General features: G+C 38.6%; 1 long non-coding RNA gene across 1 annotated transcript; it reads left to right on the top strand.

Annotated features, from left to right (window-relative positions):
* Window positions 1–16,710: 16,710 nt before the first annotated feature.
* LOC110351892 (uncharacterized) lies at window positions 16,711–18,361 on the top strand. Its single transcript, XR_002399920.4, has 3 exons — window positions 16,711–16,847; window positions 17,157–17,396; window positions 17,807–18,361. It is a non-coding gene; the product is annotated as an uncharacterized lncRNA (long non-coding RNA).
* The last annotated feature ends 1,781 nt before the right edge of the window (window positions 18,362–20,142 follow it).

Genomic DNA, 20,142 nt, shown 5'->3' on the forward strand with positions numbered 1-20,142 from the left:
AATCCTGAATTTATGGCTTTCACTGCAGAGGATGACTCTAACCAGAAAAATAGGATAAGAATTAATGGATTAGTCTTGCATTGTTCACCTGCATTCCTTCATTCATTCTCAGATCACTCACTTACCTTCTTCACATTCCTCTCAGCTCAGCTCCGAAAATATCTTTGCTTCTTTTGCCAAAGTAGGTTTTAAGACCATTTTAGCCATACTCTTATATATATTGCTTTTCTCTTATATATATTGCTTTTCTTTTGGACTCTTTTGATTTTGGCTTGTGTTCCTGAAGTGAAGCTCATACAATTAATCTGATGCATAGTGAAGTCAGAATATCTCATTATCTTATTGTATTTATAGTTCTCTTTTCCTGATAGAGCACTCCGCCTTTGCAGGGATGGTTAGATTACTTCAGAAATACATTCTCTTTTGCCACTGAATGGTACCATTCCAGTACCAATTTAAATACAATTTAAAAATAGAGATATGGATTAAATGAATCTCCAGTGAGAGCACATTGCCAAATGAGATGCTCGTCAGTGCATGGCATGTCAGATAGGAACAGATGAGAATGGGAGTGGAGGAAGCCAGAAGCCTCCAGAGAGGCAAAAGCAGTAGGTAGCTCTAAGAGAATGATTGTTTTTTGTCAGACGTGAACCCATGAGGCTTTCATTCTGCAACAAGACAAAACAGACCATGCTGTAACTGTTCCAGACAGAGATGGAACAAGCTCATTGTTTTGTATGCAAACACACTAAACCAAATCCTCCAGGAAAACTCACTAATAGACTGCATAGAAAGATAATAGGGTAAGGAATAGGTTGATAAATTAAAGAGAGTTATCTCAAAATTGTTAGGTATCAGAGCTGTTACTTTGGTTCCTGCCACAGTGCAGTTCCCAAATAAGTGTTATTAACTGTTAAGTGTCCTTTCTGACATTAGTTAATAGGCTGAAGTTCAGCGGGGAGTTCTTCCTATGAGAAAGAAAGGCTGATGGTGGGTGTAGGCATTGTCAATGTGATCAAGGTTCTTCAGCTGCAAAGTGCTGGGCCCTGTTTTCTTAGGCCACAGCAGCAATCAGACGATAAATTCTCTGTTCCCAGCTTCCCACAGAAATTATCCCTTCACTCATCCTCAAACCCCACTGCTAAGACTTCTGTTAATGCATCTTGTGCTTTTTTCTACCATTTTCTTTGGTGCCAGGTTCTTCCCTCTTTCAGTCAGAGATCATAGGCAATCACAGCTTTAGCAATCAGCTCTTACAGGCCTGCATTTATCCCATCTTCCACATCCAAATGATTCAGCTCTTCTCAGCCTTTGCAGTGTGCAAGCCAGTGCTTGTGACAGTTTTTTCAGTAATTTTTGCTACCTGGTTGCACAGAGCGGCTGAATGTCCTCTTTACACTGATCTTGAATGAAAGGCAACTGTTACACTACGCAACTTTAACCACATTTAGCTTAGCTCAGATGACTTCTTATTTCACAGTTAAAGGTTACACAGGCAGGCCCTAATGCCTCTGCCACTTAAACGAGCTGCTAGATGCTTTTGCTTTTGATGGGGACAGAATTAAATTTTAATACAAGAAGGTGCACCTCTGAGGTGAGCTGAGCTATTCTAAAGTAATTTTTAAATCTGTCTGTTTATTCAAAGAATATACCTGAATTCTGTTGCTGCTGTCACTCTCCACTGTCAAATTCTTAACCCATTGCATAAGCCTGTTCTTAGACCACTTTGTTAAAGTGGTCTAAGAACAGGCTTTCACACACGGAACAGGCTTTCACACACGGAAAACAATGAAACGGAAACACGTTGAACCACAAGGAGAAAAGCATTGCTATAATTGTTATAGTATTATTAAATTGCATATATTATTATATTATATTATATTTATAACAAACAAGTCTCTTCTGAGGATTCTGACCAAAAAATTATAAAAAAAAAGTTGTGTCTGGATCAGGACCTTGCCTTGTAGTAACACAGAGTCTATGATATGTAGTAAAATCATTAGTGATTTTTAAAACATGCATCAGCTTTCTATTTTGTATTACCCTGTGTTGCCTATTCTGCTCTAGTCACACCAAAAGTAACGAGTTAATTTAAATTGGCAGTGGCAGAGGAACTTGTTTTCCATTTGTTTTATTTGCATCTCCAGTATGCATCTCTGGTTGTGTAAAGAAACTGTAGCCTTAAATTATATCTTGCATGCAACTGAGGGTTCTTATAAAACTGATGAATGCTAAAGAGAAGCAGGGTACTAGAGCCCATATATTCTTCAGGCAGTCTGGTTTGTAGGGTTTTCTTATAATAATTATATTTAAAAAAATAGTATTGGGTTTCTAAAATAATTTTTACATGGATGAAATTACCAGCACTGAAAGTAGTTTTTAATAAACAGAAAGGTTAATTCTTCTATTGACAAGAGGTAGTTTCATAACCAGATGTGCTTATAACCTTTCAGCAAGCTAATCTTTTTTTTTTTTTTTTTTTTTCATCAAAAATGCTGTTGCTAGTGACATTCATATTGCTATGAAAAAACACCTTATTAGGCAAAAGGACAGGAGGCTTCCAACATTTGAATTCAGGCTTGTTTATATGCAACAAATACAGATCTGTTCATATTGCTGAAAGAACTCTATTTTTCCACCCATTAAATTTTGCTGAACACCCTGCATTATAGAGCTCTAAGTGCCAAAGCACTTTAGCTACTCTGTGGTAACTAGCCTGTGGAAGCCGGTCTGTTATCTTCCATTGCTGTAAAGATAAGTTAAATGCTCACTGAAACAAGGTAGGTTATTTTGGATTTAGCTCTATTCACAGCCAGTGAATGCAGAGAACCAGATGCTGTGAGACAAATCCATTGCTTCCCTCACACTATTTTGTTTGGGCTGCTGTGCTCTACAGCTGAATGTGATGGCTAGAAAAAGAACTGCCTCCTTTGTTTTGTTTTTCTTTTGTACAGCAACAAGTACATTGCTTGATCATTAGCATAGATATAAAGTGTAGGAACATTCACATATTTCTTCTGAATTTCAGACCCTAATGTAATGTTTTATGTTTTCCATGTAAGCTGAGCTTCTGCCTATATGAATCTTAATGCACTTGCAAAGGTCTGAAGAAATGGTCTATTTTTTATGTTTCCTGTGCTGCTAGTTTCCTTTTTTTTTTTTTTTTTTTTTTTTTGATTCACATTGAAACTGATGGCAGCTTCTATCCACTTGTAAAAATTATTGCCAATATACTTGCTGCAATGTATTCCCTGGCAGTGATGGGTGATGAAGCCACCATCCCCAGTGGCTGCCCAGTCAAGGCCAATCTCTCCCTGGAGCTCTGTCTGCACTGCTGTTACAGAATCTGGAAGTTCACAGCCTCTCTGACAAATAGCCCCATGGCATTTGCTTTGAAACATTACTGTTCAGGTCACAAATTCCCCATACACCTCCCAGATGCTTCAGCCACAGGTGCTAAATGGAAGCTGTGTACATTAATTTTGCAATGACACTTGTCTTCCAGTAAAGAAGGGAACAGTGGTATTTGTTTTCTCCACTGGCTTTACTTCTAAACTTCTTTCCATGAGGTCAAAAATAAAAAAATGAAAACAAGCACGTTATTTCTAGCTTTCAGTGGTGAAGGGAATGCTTTAGGAGGGGATGAAAATCTGAATTCCCTGTTTTAGAAATTTCTGGATTTTGGGTCAGGGAGCAGGGACAAATGAGTTTATTTTCCATTCCTGCAATACCTGCAGTCTTGTTTCCATCCTGCTGAGTTGACTGACTCAGAACCAGCTCCTAACACTTAACATATTTAACCACTCCAGAAACAAACACCAAGTTTTCATGTTAACATAGATGACTTCAACACATCAAATCACCATTCACAAATGTTCAAAAGAGAAAGAGTCATATTAACTCTAGCAGCTGTCATGTCTTAATGTATTTGAGACTCATTCTGCCTGAAATGTGTGTACCTTTGTTGAACCCATGTCACTTCAGGCACACGAGTGACACACTGACTTTGTCTACAGCTGCTGTGACCATCACAGCATATAGTCGTTACCTCTGCAACTTTGTAATCAACTTGATCTGCAATTTTATTGAGCAGACTTGATTTTTCAACAGTTACCAATTAAATTAACTGGTTCTTGAACACATTTTGTGTGAGATTTGTGGCTAAACTGCACTTCAGCATAGTAAATCTGACACCTCTGAATCCTTTCATCCCGTGCCACACATTTTGAAAAATCTCATCCTGTACTTTTATATTCAGAACTCTGTTAGGTTTTAAATATAAAATATATAAAGAAGACAAATTAGAATTATGATCTTGATTCTGCAAAATTTTTATATGCATGTAATATTACTTATTTACATCGTTACTTCAATATTAGCAGGATATAAACCTGGATTTCTGTCAAGAAGACACAGCAATAATTCTTCAGACTTTGACACGGAAAGTGAACACTAAAAATGTCCAATTACGTAAAAAGCATATACTCTTACAGAAGAAAATCTAGCTAAAAACAAAATAATGGTAACTTGGTTCCTACACAAAGAATGGTAAGGAAATGAGATTTTCACTAAAGAATGTGATCTTTTCCACATAATAACTATTTTTATGCACAGAGATGAACAGAGACCCCTAGAGATACTTGGAAGAAAAAAAAAAAAGCAGTGTTAGAGAACGTCATGCCACGTCATTCTCTGCTATAGTGTGTGTGCTGATATATAAGAGTTATAAGCGTCACAAGGACCTGTAATCTCCCCAGACTTTCTTGTTCTGGGTTGCTTGTTTCCTTGTTCTTGCTTGAGAGAATATGTGAAGGTCATGGTCTGCACAGAGAAGTTGTGTTAATCCTTGCCCCAGTAGTGCTGATGTGGGAGTATGATGGATAACAAGCTGATTAACCAGGCGCATGGTTTACATAAAGAAGGTCCACTGCTGCACAGATAAGAATGGCTTCCCTTTGCTTATTCTTTCTGTAGAAGTATTAATTTGAAATTCATAGCAGGAAAATTCTGGAAAGAATTATCCAATGCCCTCAGATATTTATTCTCTACTTTGCAATGATGAGAGTACAGAACAGTTCATTAACAGGACAAAGGCAGTATTTTCAAGTTTCTCCAGGGTCTGTTGACAAGTGCAAATTATGGGGTTATTTTTGTCTTCATGTCCTTAATATTTAATGTCATGATGTCTCATAAAGTTGCTAAATAGTAGCTTCTCAGTTGCATTCATAGTCTAGAAACTTGGCTCAGACTTAAACACTTAAGCAATATTCCAAGCCCAGTTGCTCCTGGGACCAGGTCCCATGAAGTTTGTGTATACAGCATTTCTCTTAGAGGAGTAAATCAAGAAAAGGTGATGAGCAGGAAGAGGAGTTACAGGAACTCAAAACCACACTAGTAAACCTGTCACTGTCTACCTACCAAGTAGCAGAATCAAGATCTAAATGAAGAGTACATGACTTTCTTGCCTCATGACAGTGACTAAGCAGGCACAGGAGATAATTCATACAGGCTGACTTTAGCCAGAAGGTCTAATTTCCCTAAGTTCCCTCAATAGGCTCTTGGTGATGGTACCTGAGAACAAGAGAATGAATCTAACTGTAGGTACTTTCAACCCCCACTTAGCCTGGTGAGTCATTTTCCCTATATCAGCTGCAAAGAGAGCTTGGGGGACTACTTCTGTGTATAGCTCTCAACGTTTTAAGCACCATCCTCACCTAAGGCAGTGCTCCCATTTTACTTCAAGTATTTCTGAGTGAACAAGAAGGTAGGACTGGGTCCTGAGACTGCTTGCTTCTTGATGTAAGTGCCACATTTACTATGAAATTTTAAAATTTCCCTTACGTAACTTGTATGTCTTTTTTTTTTCTAATGAATTTTGGCTGCGGAAATAGGAGGTAAAAATTCTTTGTTCAGTCTAGACAGTTACAGCCCTTCTGCTCAATATGGGCATTACAATGCAGAGTAGAGCACTGCAGACAAAAGGAGTCATTTGTCACACAAAGCAAATATTTGGGATGCACAAGAAATGAACCTGCACACATCAGTTTGTCACATTGTCTCAAGAGGCAGTCCATCTGTGAGTGCCTGCTTGGCACCTGTGAGCCACAGGTAAATGTGAGCAAGCTCTGTCCACACTCCAAGAGAAGTGCTGTGCCAAGATGCTTTTTTAGGGTTGGGTCTATGGTAATGTCTTATGCTTCACAGCAAGCCTCACAGACCTGGGCCTAGCACCACAACAATTAAAGCAATACAGATTTTGGTCAGGTTTCAGCCCAGGCAAAGCTGGCACATGCCTACCACTCATTTACCATGTAAATATATCCTGAGGGCACACCTTCCTCTGAGATAGTCTGGTCCTTTCTGGTCCATGTCTGTATTGCAGGGATTTGTCAAAGCAGCTTCTTTATCATGGTTTTGTAGTTTCAATGACATAGTTTCAAGAAGTTGATTGAAGGGGTCACTGAGTCAGATCCAAAGGTATTCTAACATCCAACTCTCCTTTCAATCTTGACTATGTGTTAGGAAGTACCTTATATGTAGGCAACGGAGAAGACCTTCCTACATTGGTTCCTGCCTGGCCTATCAGAGAGGACATCTCTCTGATAACTCTTATTCCCTCATATTTCCATGTAGTTACAGCCATGATCACCTGTCCCTAGTAACTACAGTGACATTTGGGAAATGAGTCTGGCCTAGATATTTTTACATTGATACAGGAAAGCACCTCTCCTTCTTCAGTTTGCCTGTGTATCTAAGCGGTCTTGTCTTTGACACTGAGTCATCTTAAGCAACTCAGTGTCTGATATGGTGTGCAAGCAGCCCAGAGAGAGACAAGTCATGTGTGACCTCCTGCAGCATTGTCCCTGACATCTGGATTAGACCCAGAGGTGATGGTAGGAAGCCATTGTACACATTAACCTGAAAGGACTATGTCACACTCTTTCACCTGATCCTTCAAGGCTGTACTGCAACTCGGTCTAAGTCCATCACAAAGTCAGTACTGTTGGGGAACTATTTAAATATACATATATATATATATATATATGTATGTATATATATATATATATATATGTACTTAATAAGGATCTAAATCGAATAATACTGAGCAAATGGACCTTGACAAGAAACAAATTTATCCATGCAGCAGAACCTGTTTCTGAACCCATGTCTGCATTGTGAATCATATTTAACAGTTAAATTCCTTTGAGTTCATGTCAGATAATGCCTAGCTCTAGATAAACAAAACCCCTTTGAGTTAGCATGGTTACTTTTTAAGGAATAATGTTAATCATACTTAGGTGAAAATCTCCGAGGCTTGGTTAAGGACAGCATAGAAAATAATGACCAGTGAACTAAATATGGCATCAATAACATCTCAGAAGATCTGTATTAAAACCAACCTACATAATACAGTAAACATGTCATTAAGAAAAGTATAAAGCTATGAGGTCAAGTCCAGGCCTTGGCAAAGAGGTCTGCAATGTGCTCATAATTATTTGATTGTTTTGAACATGCAATTCGTATTTACTTGTAGGACTTTGCCCCCAAGGCCCTCAGCCATGAAATACATTGTGCTGCTTGCTGGAGGATCACAGAACAAAAACAACAGATTCTGCCTCAGGAAGCTCATAGTGCAAGGTTGGACTAACAGGCAGATCAGATGCTCAAGGAAATGAGACAATGCTCATCTGCAAAATGGCCAGAAGAATCCATTGGGCAGCAGCTTTATTCTTACCAGAAAGTTCCTGGGCTCCAGAGCAGCAACCTATAGAGGAAAAGGGGCAGCTTTATGAGTGTTCACAGCAGATATGATGTGAGTTTGAAGATTACACTCGACAGGTTATTATTCTCTATTATGCCTCTGTTTTTAACTGTCTGTAAAAAGGAGATAAGGTTACAGCTCCTCTTCAAAGACTGGTGGAGTCTGATTTCTTAGTGTTTGGATGATCATGGAGTAGAAAATTACAGAAGTTCTGAACCAAATATATACCTCATTTTTTAGAAGCAGGGGGATAGAAGTAGTTTAGTTAGAGCAAAGAGTTGGAACATCCATCCTCTCTACGGAGGTTTTGAGGGCACTCAGAATTATTTCAGTAGTTATGTCTAGACAGAAATGTGCAAAATTAGTGAAGATAATCTCCCACGTCAAATTATTTGAGAATTTTATCTGTCTTGGGAAAGCATGAGATTTAGTGATTTTTGGTACAAGCATTCCCCTCTTCCTATGAGCTACCACAAATATACATGTGTGACTTTATTGGAATTTCACATATTCTTAGCTTCTTGGGGTTTATGAGCCTAGAAATCATCTTATCGAACTCTAGATGGTGAAAAAAAAAAACACACACTTGACTAAAGCTAAGCATATCTGGGATACCATATTGTAACACAGATAGTATTAGCTACCCGTGTTTATGCACCTGAATTGGGCCCTAGCTGTCTTAAGTGTCCAACACATCCCACTTACCAGAAGTTTCATCTGTTATATTGGATTACCCATTTTCTCTCACACTGTATGCAGCTTGAATCACGTTCCTCTGCTCACAATATGAACTACCTATCTACTTATATTGCCAACGGAAGAGAAACTTGTTGATACTTCATCTTGATTTCATAAATAGTTCTTATTTCTTATTTTCCTTATGTAACTTTCTGGAAGTTATTTTGTTCTGATTTTAATAAATATTAATAGAAGTAGAATACGTAATACTACATAGGAAACATGCCTACTGTAACTTTTCAGTTTAACACTTAGGATATTATTGTGCAGAACTCTTTCAGGACTGTGCATAAAAATAAGAGCAGGAAACCAAATCTGATCACTCATAATGACCTCGATCACAAGTATTTAGGACTGTCCAGACAGCTGGCATTATTTCCTCTGCAAATCTATTTATATTATGACAAACACGACAGCATATTTTAGCTTTAAATCATTGTACAGGGATGGAGGCAGCTGTGGTGCAGAGAGGTGAATAATGTAATAACTAGTCCACAAATAATCCAGCCTGACAAATGCTGGTGACAAACCTCAGAGTTTGGAAATGCACTTCATAACAGCATGTAGGAAAATCTCTTTTTCTCTGAAGGTTATCCAAGCACTTCTGCAGCCCCGCTCTGGAAATCATGACAATGAAGTTTCTTTCCAGACGGCTGGTGCTTCTCAATTTTATCTGTGGAGAAAAGGCAGCATTATTTCTATCTTCAGATTTGTGGATGAAGCCAAAGCACAACCAAAAGTTAAATACAGTAGTAAAGCTAAATAATTTTTATTTTCAAACAATACACTTTTTTTTTTTTTTTCTGAATAAATATCAGGCAAAAGATAACAGGGTCTGAGACCCAATACCCGGACAATGACTGGCACAATAATGCTGCTACAGAATTTGGGCACAAAATGAGGGACTAAGAACCCACTGCCAAGGTCATTTTATTGTATGCAAACACATTCCTAACTTGCCTGTCAACTGATAAATGCAAAGGAAGATATGGTAACACTTTCTTTGATGTTTTTTAACTTCTTTTCCCCTTACATCTGTAAAATGTCAAGCAGATTGTAGAAGCCACTAAATTCTACTTTCACTAAGCTGCTCTTGTTTCCATAGCAGTTAAGTTTCCCTGCTGTGTGGCAGGAGGCTGCTTATATTCTCTGCTCCCTTACTCTTGCCTTGAGATCACTTATAAAGATGTTGACTTGAGGCACATGTAGAAGAGAATCAAGTTATACCACTTCTGAATGGGGTCTGGCTGTCATGCTCACTGAGGCAATTAAATGAGGTGCTATTTCTTTCCTTAAAATTAGGTGACATTTCTGAAGCTTGAACGATATCCAGGCACAGTCTCTCCATGGCTTTCAGACATCTGACAATTCCTGACATGGCTCTGAATATTTACTGCCTCTTTTATAAACTGGTTTAAAGTCCTGCATGCACTGTAGAGTACTGAAGGCTTGTATTCACTTGAGCTTCTTTTAAAAAGTGTATTTTAACTTCTTACCTGAAACTTAGAATAATAGTATGTATCCTGATTTAAATTAATCTTAAGAGTCCTTCTAAAATGTCAAAAATATTTTTAAGCACATTTGAAGGTCTCATTCACTTAAATTTGTCCAAAGTTCACAGGGAAAACAACAAAAAAGGGAATGCAGGAAAACTATTGAGTTGATGAGTTGTCATCCCTATCAAGAGTCATTTATATTGTTGGCAGAAACTCCAGTTTTAAAAATGACATTTACAGAACCAGGAGCCAGCACTTCCTTTTCAAAGATCTCTCTCACATCTAAAATGTTTCAAGTACTAATACAGAAGTATTCAACAACACTTGAATCAAGGGTCATGTATTCAAAGATTCTTGTTTGCATTTATATTCAGATATAACTACGTCTTTGCAAAGTAACCAGATGGCATAACTGAATGAAAAGAATTCCAGAACTGATGGATTATTTGGTGTCCAGCTACCTCACTAAGCAGAGGAGAATACGGCCTAATGTGTCTTTTCTTCCTTGTCTCTCAGAAAACTTAAAACTAGAATTTATTCTAGGATAGACATTTTTCTATCTTCTGTATGAACAGATCATTCTGTTATTTTTGCAGTTCATGAGTACTGAGCTGCTGGCAATGAAATAGGAAATTCAAAACTATTTCTGCATTGAAGAAAAGGAAGAAAATTAACAATGTAGTAAGTGCAAGTACAGGAATAAACACAATAATGTCAAAGTCTGATGTTTATACTTTTTAAAATATCCTTAATTTACACAGTGACTTTCAAGAAAATTCAAGTGCACTGTAAGCATTTACAGGTAACTTTATTAGCTTATTAGCAAAAAGAGGCTTCTGCTATTTCACAAAGGAAAATGGCTATGAGCACAAGTCATGGTTTGTTTTTGTGATTAAAAGCTGGGCAGACGACTGCATACAGAAGTAACCACAACTTACATGCAAGAATTAAGAATTAGATGACTGCTAATGGAGTTTGTGACCCTTCATGCTTGTTGTTTGACCATTTTAAGTAGACCATTTCAAACCAAAAAGCAGCTACAAAAAATAACTATATCAGACTACAAAGCCAGTCCATCAAACTCCATGATATCATTCTTGTTTGCACCAACCTTAGCTACTGATTTTAGCCACACTTCAGACTTTCAAAGACCACTTCTTGTTACTTTTTGGCCATGATCTCAGTGTTACCTTTTGGTAAATTAGGTTATTTTCCACCCTCCACCAGAATAGAAGTTGCAATAGAGCTTAAATGCTAAATGGTATGACTTTTCCTACACGTTAGAAACAGTGAGAAGAGCTCTCAAAGTACACCTGTCATGAAGTCATTGTGGTACTTCTTCCCCATCGTAAAGTTCCTTTCCACTGACATCCTGCCAAAGGCATTGTTTTTAGCCATTATAGAAGGCTTCAAGAGAAAGACAGAGTGTACATTGTTTCCCTGAAACGTGGCTCTTCTTTACAAGTACAAATTAATTAAGACAGAATCAGAGTCAATAATATGATTCACTGAACCATACAAAATAACATCTAAGTTTGGGGAGGAGTAGCAGGTAAACATTAGGTTCTCCATTAAACTTGGGACTCACTCTACTCACAGTCTGTAACTTGTAAATGGGATTATTCAAGCCTCTCTCAAGTCTAACATGAACATTTAGTATTGGTTCAACATAAACTGGGAACCTTTCAACAATTCAAGATTTAAATAATAAGTGGGAAACTTGTCATTAGCTTTCATTTGTCTTAGGTGACATTATTCATGTGTCATGTTTCTAATTTACACAGTGCATCCAAAACCTGCATAATGATGGAGACAAGTCATGAGTTCCTTCTTAAATTAAACCTCAATGGATTTTAAACTTTTTTTCTTTTTTTTTTTTTTTTTCATGAAAAAGAGACAATTCTTCCTTTTTATCTTTTGGAGCACAGAAGATATTTCTGCAATAGAACAGTACAAGTGAATTTTACAAAAAAAAAGTATAGGAGAAGCATGAAATGAGAAGTGATGGGAAAATCTCAGCTCTCTTTGTTTTCATTGGAAGGAATTATTTTGTTGGAACAGAGACATGTCAGGGAAATATGTCAAGTCTTGTAAATACATCAATTTTTTACAAAGCTAAATGCATACGTTGTTTTTGTCATTTCACTTCAACAATGCCATTGTGTGGCTACCAGGTAAAAATATCTCTTCAACAGGATCATCTCATCAGCTCCATTAAAATGCTAATTTTTCCATACATTATTCAGTATTTCATTCTTATATTTGCAAAGTCCCATTAACTGCATCAATATTTTATTAAGTAGTTGCAGTCAGGAATTGTTCCACAGTCTCGCAGACAACTGCTAGACTATGGCTCAGACTGTATCCTAAGTAGAGACCAGACCATAACACCCACTGTGTTCTCCAACCTATCTGCATAAAATTTACCACCCATGCTTGGCTTTCTTGGTTTTTCAAGGGACAGCAAGGAAGTGCCCATTGGTATTCTAATTGGAATAGTTATCCCTAGTATCCTAACACAACCTATTGAATTTCCTTATGATGATTTGGGCCTTGGGTCTGAAGAGGCCATGGGTAGTTGGATTACAAGCAGGAACCAAATGAAATATCAAATCTTAAAATTTCTGGGTGCAATGCACTATAGTTGATTAGTTGCATGGTTTTATGAAGAAAATTCAATCTATGAGATTATCTCCAAGGAAACTGAAGATTTCTCCAATTGAGATTATCCCCTTACTTTGGGAGAACTGATGGGTGCTTGTGAGAGACTCCTGATTACACTGGAGATGTTGGGTTTGAGACCATGAAGCAACTACCCTTTAAGGTTCTTGTACATTTAAAACAAGAATGGGTGTTGTCAGGGGCAGCCTCATCCCATGTAGGGCTGAGGGGTGAGAGACCACATGGGCCCACGATGCCACCGGGGCTCTGACAGGCGTACTTGCTAACTTAATCTGTGCTGGGAAATAAACTGTAAATATAAATTAAAGTTTAGGGTTGTGTTACTTTCACCAAATCAACAATAACAAGTTTGGTTGAGCTTTTACAAAAAGTAAAATATCCTGAAAAAATGGATTTTCTTCTGCTTTGTAGACATTAACCTTATGAAATTCCAGTCTCTCTTTTTATCTGCAGTAATAATGGGAGCCAGCAGAAATGCAAAGAATGGTACATAAGTTTTGGGACTTGGTATCTTCGTGTCCTGGCATTATATAGTTATTAAAGAAAGTGCATATAAAAAGATTTTCCATGAAACCTCACTTGTCATAAATATGAAGGGATGGTCCTTTACATCTTGTTTGAAATAAACATTTCATACAAAGAGAAAGATGATAGAAAGATAGGACTGCTTGCTTCTACAGAACCAAGGTTAAATTTTCCTCCCTTACCTGAATTCTCAAGGAAAAGAAGTAGTCAGGGAGGTTGGCAGAGTTCATCTCCCAGCTTTAGTATTTCAGAGGAAAACCCAGAGCTCCCCTGGGCACTGGAGCCTCCTCCGGGCTGCAAAGTCAGCGGGAAATTATAGACCACCATGCATCAGCCAGTTAGTGCTACTCAGAGAAGCTTTATCTGTCTTTTTTCTCTTTTGGATATCACTTGAAAGTGCAAAGGGAACATGAAGGCTAAGTGAGAGCTCACTTCAGCTCTGTACCCCAATCTTTTCTCACTCACTTCCCTGGCAGTTTGGCAGAATAGATGTGAAGTAGCTTCAAGTAGGAGATTAGTCAGTCTGCAGAGCGGGGTGCCTGCACATGTTCCTGCACACTCAGGATCTGCTGGACCACACCTGAAGGCTGAGTTATGTCACCCAAAACATATAGAACAGATTGTTGTCTCATTTCCGAAACACTTGGAAAAGGCATTTGTACTTGAGCAACTTTGTACCACTTACCCTCGACCTAAACAAACCTGTTAGCTTGTATTGACAAACTTCTGTAATCACCATTGAATTGCAGAGAAATAAAAAAAGGGGATAAAGAAGTCCATCACCTCTGCAAAACTAATTCAGCTCAGAATCATTTGCTAAAGGGAAAGTACAGAGATTTCTTTGCGCAAATGTCAATCTGACAAACTTGCCATTTGGTTGCACTTTGATTGAAAACAGTCACAGTGGCAGACTAGAAAAACAGTATTACACACTTGGTTATAGTCTGTAATGCCAGATAGTACTGGTCAAGTCATGGTTTTACAAATTTCTTAGTCCAGGGAGGAATAGAAGGATATGGTAGATACTTTTGCTGGCTTTGGTTCTTGATTTTTGTGTGCAGTGTCCTGAATATAGGCTGTGACTGTTCCAGGATAATGAACAGGATTACCACTTGGTCTCTGTCCCAAAGTGACTTTTGAGACAGAGCTGCATTCTGGAAACATGTGTTGAGCCATCTTTATTCCAGGAAGGAGTATGTGAGCAAATAAAACAAACTTACGCATCAGATATACTTGGTAATATTGCTTACTTTTCCTCCTCTAGGACATCAAATTAGCTGAAACTGCACATTAAAAACTAATAGAAAAGTGGGAAAATGGGACATACTTATGAAGGTGATACGATCAATCCATTATTCCTTTGTTGAAAATTAGTACAAGACTGTCTACTACCTGAATCTAAACTCTTTTCAAAAACTTCTTTACAAAACAATCATAAAAAAATAATCAATTTCTAGGAATGTCTGCCAGTGACAGAGAATGCTACTATTTCAAATTTAATTAGAGAGGATAGAACTCTATGGGAACAGGTCTGAAGATATTTGCATCACAATAGGCAAATTGAGTTCTCTTTGAGATAACATCTTCTGAATTTGCCACAACAGCTACAAGATAAAGTAAGAAATGTACAGTAAAGATAGGAGTATGCATGCTTCCAGACTCAGGATCTTGCTAAAGGTTATTCTGTTGTACTAAGGAGCCTGTAGGCTAAAGTAGATTACACAGATTATGAAATATTGTTACAAGACAAGGGAAACTACTAACAACTTGTAAGCAGTGTTTAGGCAAACAGAGCAAGAGATTGCAAGTATTGATGTATCTGAATTTTCGTATTTCAGACTCTGGGGTTTATGGATGTAGTTGCAAAAGTTTATCATAGATCAGTTCACTGGTACAAATCTTATTCTGTTTCTGTATTGATGTTTCTAATACATGATCTTTCTGTTGTTAATCAGAGCCAAGAGTAGACCCACAAGTGTATTCTCTTGATTATACTTCATGCCATATGCTAAGGAATTACTGCAAAATAATATTATAGCTTTAGCCCTTACAATTACAATTTGTTTCCATCCAGGGCCTGTGTTGACTTTTGGCACTGATTTTCCATTTTGGTACCTTGCACTCCACAGTGGTAGGCACTACAAACATCTAACTTTTTTGTTATGGGAACATCATGATTTTTTTCAACACCAGAATAGATTTTAAATGCTTACAGTGTATTGCTGCTTGTGCAGTTTGTGTGGACAGCACTAACAATTCTTGTGAAGAAGAAAATTGGCTCCCACAGACACTTCTGTTGGCAGACAGCAAGAATGTCTAACAGGTTCTCCAGTCACACAGTTACTCTATGTATTCTGAAGAACAGAGTAAGAAAAGTCCTTTAAATTAATATTTATTTTTTTTTTAGAGAACTGCCCTGACATAAAATGCAGAGAACAAAATGAGTTCCACATCTGCTGCAGGGCATGCTATGAGGCTCAGTCTCCCTGAAGCCCACCCCACTGTGAAGCACTCGCACCAGGCAAGGGAGCATGGGGAGAGCTGCCACTCACTGCCCAGGAATACGTGGGCACAAGACATGGTGTGACCATGCTCATTGAGTCAGAATATTACTTTTGAGAGAATGAGAGAACAAAATCCTCATGCCTCATTAATTGAGGGATAGCTACTAAGACTGTGTCACCCAGTGAAAGTTGTAGAAGTCTGCTAATAAATTAAGGGGAGAGACTTTTATCTACTTTTATCCTAGCGTTCCCTCCTGCAGTGTCTCTGAGTTGCTCACAGGCACAGCATACTATTCCAGCTGGTCTTCTCCACTGTCAATCAGCAACTTTCACCCAGGCACACTAGCCAAACTCACTGGAGTGACTCCTATTACCAGGCTCCCGAGCAAATGCAGCTGGCACTGACATACTTGCAGGCAGCAGGCAGATGATCATGGATAGCTGTAGATGATTAAGTTTCGATCACATCACCTCCCTGTGTACTTCCTGCTGTTCCTCTGCTTGAGATTAATGCCTCAGTAACAGAGCTGCCTCACTCAGTGTGCAGCTCAGTGGGAGAGTTTACACCTGGAGTGTATTGCTGCAGTGTAGATAAACATTCCCACACAGCCCACAGCCTCACACCTCAAAAACTATTTTATCTTGTCTCTAGTGGGCTTGTGCTAGAGGAGGTGGGTTTGGGAACTCTGGTCATCTGCTTTCAAGTTTAAATCATTTTCTTTGAGACCCTGTTGGCATTTAAGGATGGGGCTTTCTGTTTGTTAGCTTCCCCCAGAAGTGAATAATTACCCTACCTACAATTATAGTGCAGATTTGCTGTTACCATTCTCAGCGCTGGCAGGTTTGCCTCTGCAGCTGTTTTCCATTAAGCCAGGAAACACTCTGTAACCAAGACTCCCAACATGTAGCTGACCTCCTAAGGCTCATCCAATGAGAAGCAGCAGTATCACTTATCAGTAGGTGCCAGACTATTTAGATTTCTTGTTCATAAGTTTACAAAGAAAACACAGCCAATTCGGGCGGATAAAAGACTGCAGAAGTGGGTGTTTCTTTTATGCGGGCCCACCGATCTCCTTAAAATCCCATGACAAATTCCAGTCTTGTTCCAAGTTCTGTTCTCATCACTGGTCTCCCATGCCAGTAGGTTTCTTATTAAAATGGAGGAGGAAAGAGATGGTTGGGAGGGGAAGGAGATAATATGGTGCGCAAGAGCAGATTTTAGCCTGACTGCATTTTAGCACTTTCAAACCTGCATATTTAACTTGTTCTGTTAATTGCATATTGGCATAGTTGGCACACTGAAACAGCTTTTTCTGTGTGATCACCCTGCACTCACCATACCTACAATCCCAATGACACATGAAATCACATACCCATAACTTTAGATATTTGCCATAAAGGAGCTACACAGGCTGAGAAAATCTCTAATTATAACTGCTTCTTTGGCAGAAACTTTTCTCTCTCAGCTTCGCATACTGAAACAACTCAGTCGACCACCAAACAGTGCAAAGGAAGCAGCAACGTGAAGCTGAGGTGTGTAAAAAGAGGTAGCCAGAGCCACTCTGCTCTCAGAAACAAGGAGGAAGAGGAGGCCCTGCATCTGACAAGGCCACTTCTGTACTTTTGGCTGGGCAGTGTCCCTCAGCAAGATATCCTATATCTTCTGATGAGTTCAGTGAAATAATGCACGTAAGTCGAAATGTATTTTCTAAACCAGAGGTTGGAGGGAAAGACTGGGGGGAGGGAATTAATACCTTTAGTTCATGTTCCTTAGATCATCTGGACACATAGATATGGCAGTAAATGATATGGTGGTGAGCCTCACAGAGCACATTTATACATTGCTGTTTCACTGGAGACACACTGGCAATTTCTCTCACCACCAGAGTGTCATCTGCCTGCATCTGAGGAGCTACCAGGCACCATCCCCCCACTGCCTTTCTCAACATACACTCATATCTGCCTGCATATAATCACCGTAATTAGGCCACGTTAAATAAAAAGTCAATGACAGCTGCTTCAATGTGTCTCTTTTTAACCTCAGAGGGTACCATTTTATTGAGAAAGAGACCCTCAGGCAGCTGTATTTTGTGTTTCAGGCTCTCCAAGGAGGAAGAAAGCAGAAAGAGAACCTTCATGCCTTGGCATGGTGGCTATTTCTACGGGGACTGGGCAGGCCACTGCAACATGCTGGAGTAGAAAGTAGTACCTTACCTGCCCTTGGCAGCTTTTTTTCATCAAATTCTAGTTGCTGGTGAAAAAAAAAATATTAATAAAAAAAAAAAAAAAAATGGTGATTGCCTTGCAGGGTTCTGGGGAGAGCCTAGCCTTACCGTGCAGCTTGCAGTTTCCAGGTGGCACACCTGGGAAAGTATCAAGGAGAGCTGCAGTTGATCAGTAAATGGTGACCACTCAAAGTAAAGGCCAAAATCCAAAGGACCATTTAAGAAAAATGTTGTCTGAGTAAAAAGCTAAGGCCATGAGTCTTCAAAGAGCATTCTGCATTTCACCTCTCCTCGGAGAGCTTGTCAGGCTAGCCAGGAAAGATGGAAAGAGCCAGCTAGTCCTTTTGTGTAGAAGACCACACATCTAACATGAGTACTCACAATATTGAGCTTTTCAAACACCAAAAAGTTTCCCGGTAGTTTTCTGAAGTGGACAAACAAAGTTCTGTTTCTTTGCAGCATGATCAAATAGCATATCCATAAAGCATTGGATAAAAATATGTATTTTTATCTACTTATGCTTCTAAGAGGGATTCTGGAGGTGTTTTTAGTTGTTGTTGTTTTAAGATATAAACTTAGAAATATTTTCTTTCACTTTTTATGACAGGTAAATAAATCAACATGACAATATAAATTATAGCAAAGCTATTCTATCCTGCCAGACGTAATATTCTTGGGTGCCATGAGATCCTCAAAGGTGTCGTTGACACTTTTCCCTGCAGAGTTCACACAAGGTTCAGAATTCATTAAATTCATGTAAACTGAGTGAAACTATAACTCTACTTAGAATAGAAGCACCTCTGCTCCTTGTTTTGGTGCTTCAGCTGTAATCCTGGCCTTGTGGCCAGACAAGCCAAGAAAACTTCCAGTCCTTGGCATGCTTACCTCAGCTATGCACTTCATGTAATTACTTAGGCTAATGCTTTCCAGCCAAAAAACAGTGGAGGAAGCATTAGAAAAATGAGAAACCTATTCCAAATGATACAGAATAAAGTACCTACTTTGGCAGAGATTTATTTTATTTTATTTTATTTTATTTTATTTTATTTTATTTTATTTTATTTTATTTTATTTTATTTTATTTTATTTATTTACTAGGGAGTGGGGTTGGTGGTGGAAATTCAACCAGTTCTTTTTTTACCAAATGATGAGCACATAAAGATTTAGGGTGATATAGCTCTTTGCTTCTTCTACCCCAGCAGCTCTTTCTCAGATCCTTTTCTTTGTGGTGGTGTGACACCATGGGTGGAGTTCATCTTATGTATGTGGTGCCAATATGCACAGCTAGGCACCCTTGACTCCCTGTACATACAATGGAAAGCAAGGAGTCCCTATTTCTCTCTGTTGACTGTGAATGCAGCCTAATATGAGAGACTTAGAGGCAGACATCTATGCTTGCTAATATCAAAAACCAGGTTAGTCAATACTCATGCTGTGAAATACAAGGCAGAAGTTCACTAGTTAGCAGTCCACACAGTCACAGCAAACTGCCTGCAGACAGAGAGCGGGGCAGTATGAAACAGTAAAATGTATCAACTATGAAATTACAGGGAAGTCACATGCAAAGACAGTTGAAGGTCAGCAGTGACTGCATGCTTTAGAAGTTTCTAGGCTGCTGTTCAAAAGATTATACAATAGAAATCATCAGTGTCATTTTGCAATACTGAACATACTATCAGGAAACAGTGAGACAGAAAATGGCTTTGTGGGATAGTGGCTTGGAACCCATTTCTGAGCATGCATTTTTGCATTTATTACACAAGTACCCAGAGCAATGCGGGGCATTGGATCCTACTATAACAGGTGATGCTCCAGAGACTATTAATAATCCATGGAAACCCAAAGTCAAGAAACCCTATATTCAGAGACATCCTTAATGTAGTTGGGCTGTTTACGCTCTGTTCGTTGGACAGAGGATATTATGGAAAAGCATTATTTTATTTCAAGCTCGGTTTCTTAGTGGCAAAGACAGAGCTGAATATTGCACTGCAATACTAGCCATTTAAGAAATAACAGGAAAACAGATATTTAGCTGTGTTATCCATGGTTTTTTTTTGTTGTTGTTTTTTTTTTCTTTCTTTTTTTTTTTTTTTTTTTAACATGGTCAGACATAGGTTAGACAAAGCTCCCAAAGGCTACTTGTCTTGTTTTGAGGTATCTACTGTTATTACTTTAGTGGAAGTATGTAGTAACGTTCAGCTAGTCCTTGT

This window comes from Anas platyrhynchos, chromosome 1, assembly GCF_047663525.1.
Source record: "Anas platyrhynchos isolate ZD024472 breed Pekin duck chromosome 1, IASCAAS_PekinDuck_T2T, whole genome shotgun sequence".
In the NCBI taxonomy this organism is placed as follows: Eukaryota; Metazoa; Chordata; class Aves; order Anseriformes; family Anatidae; genus Anas; species Anas platyrhynchos.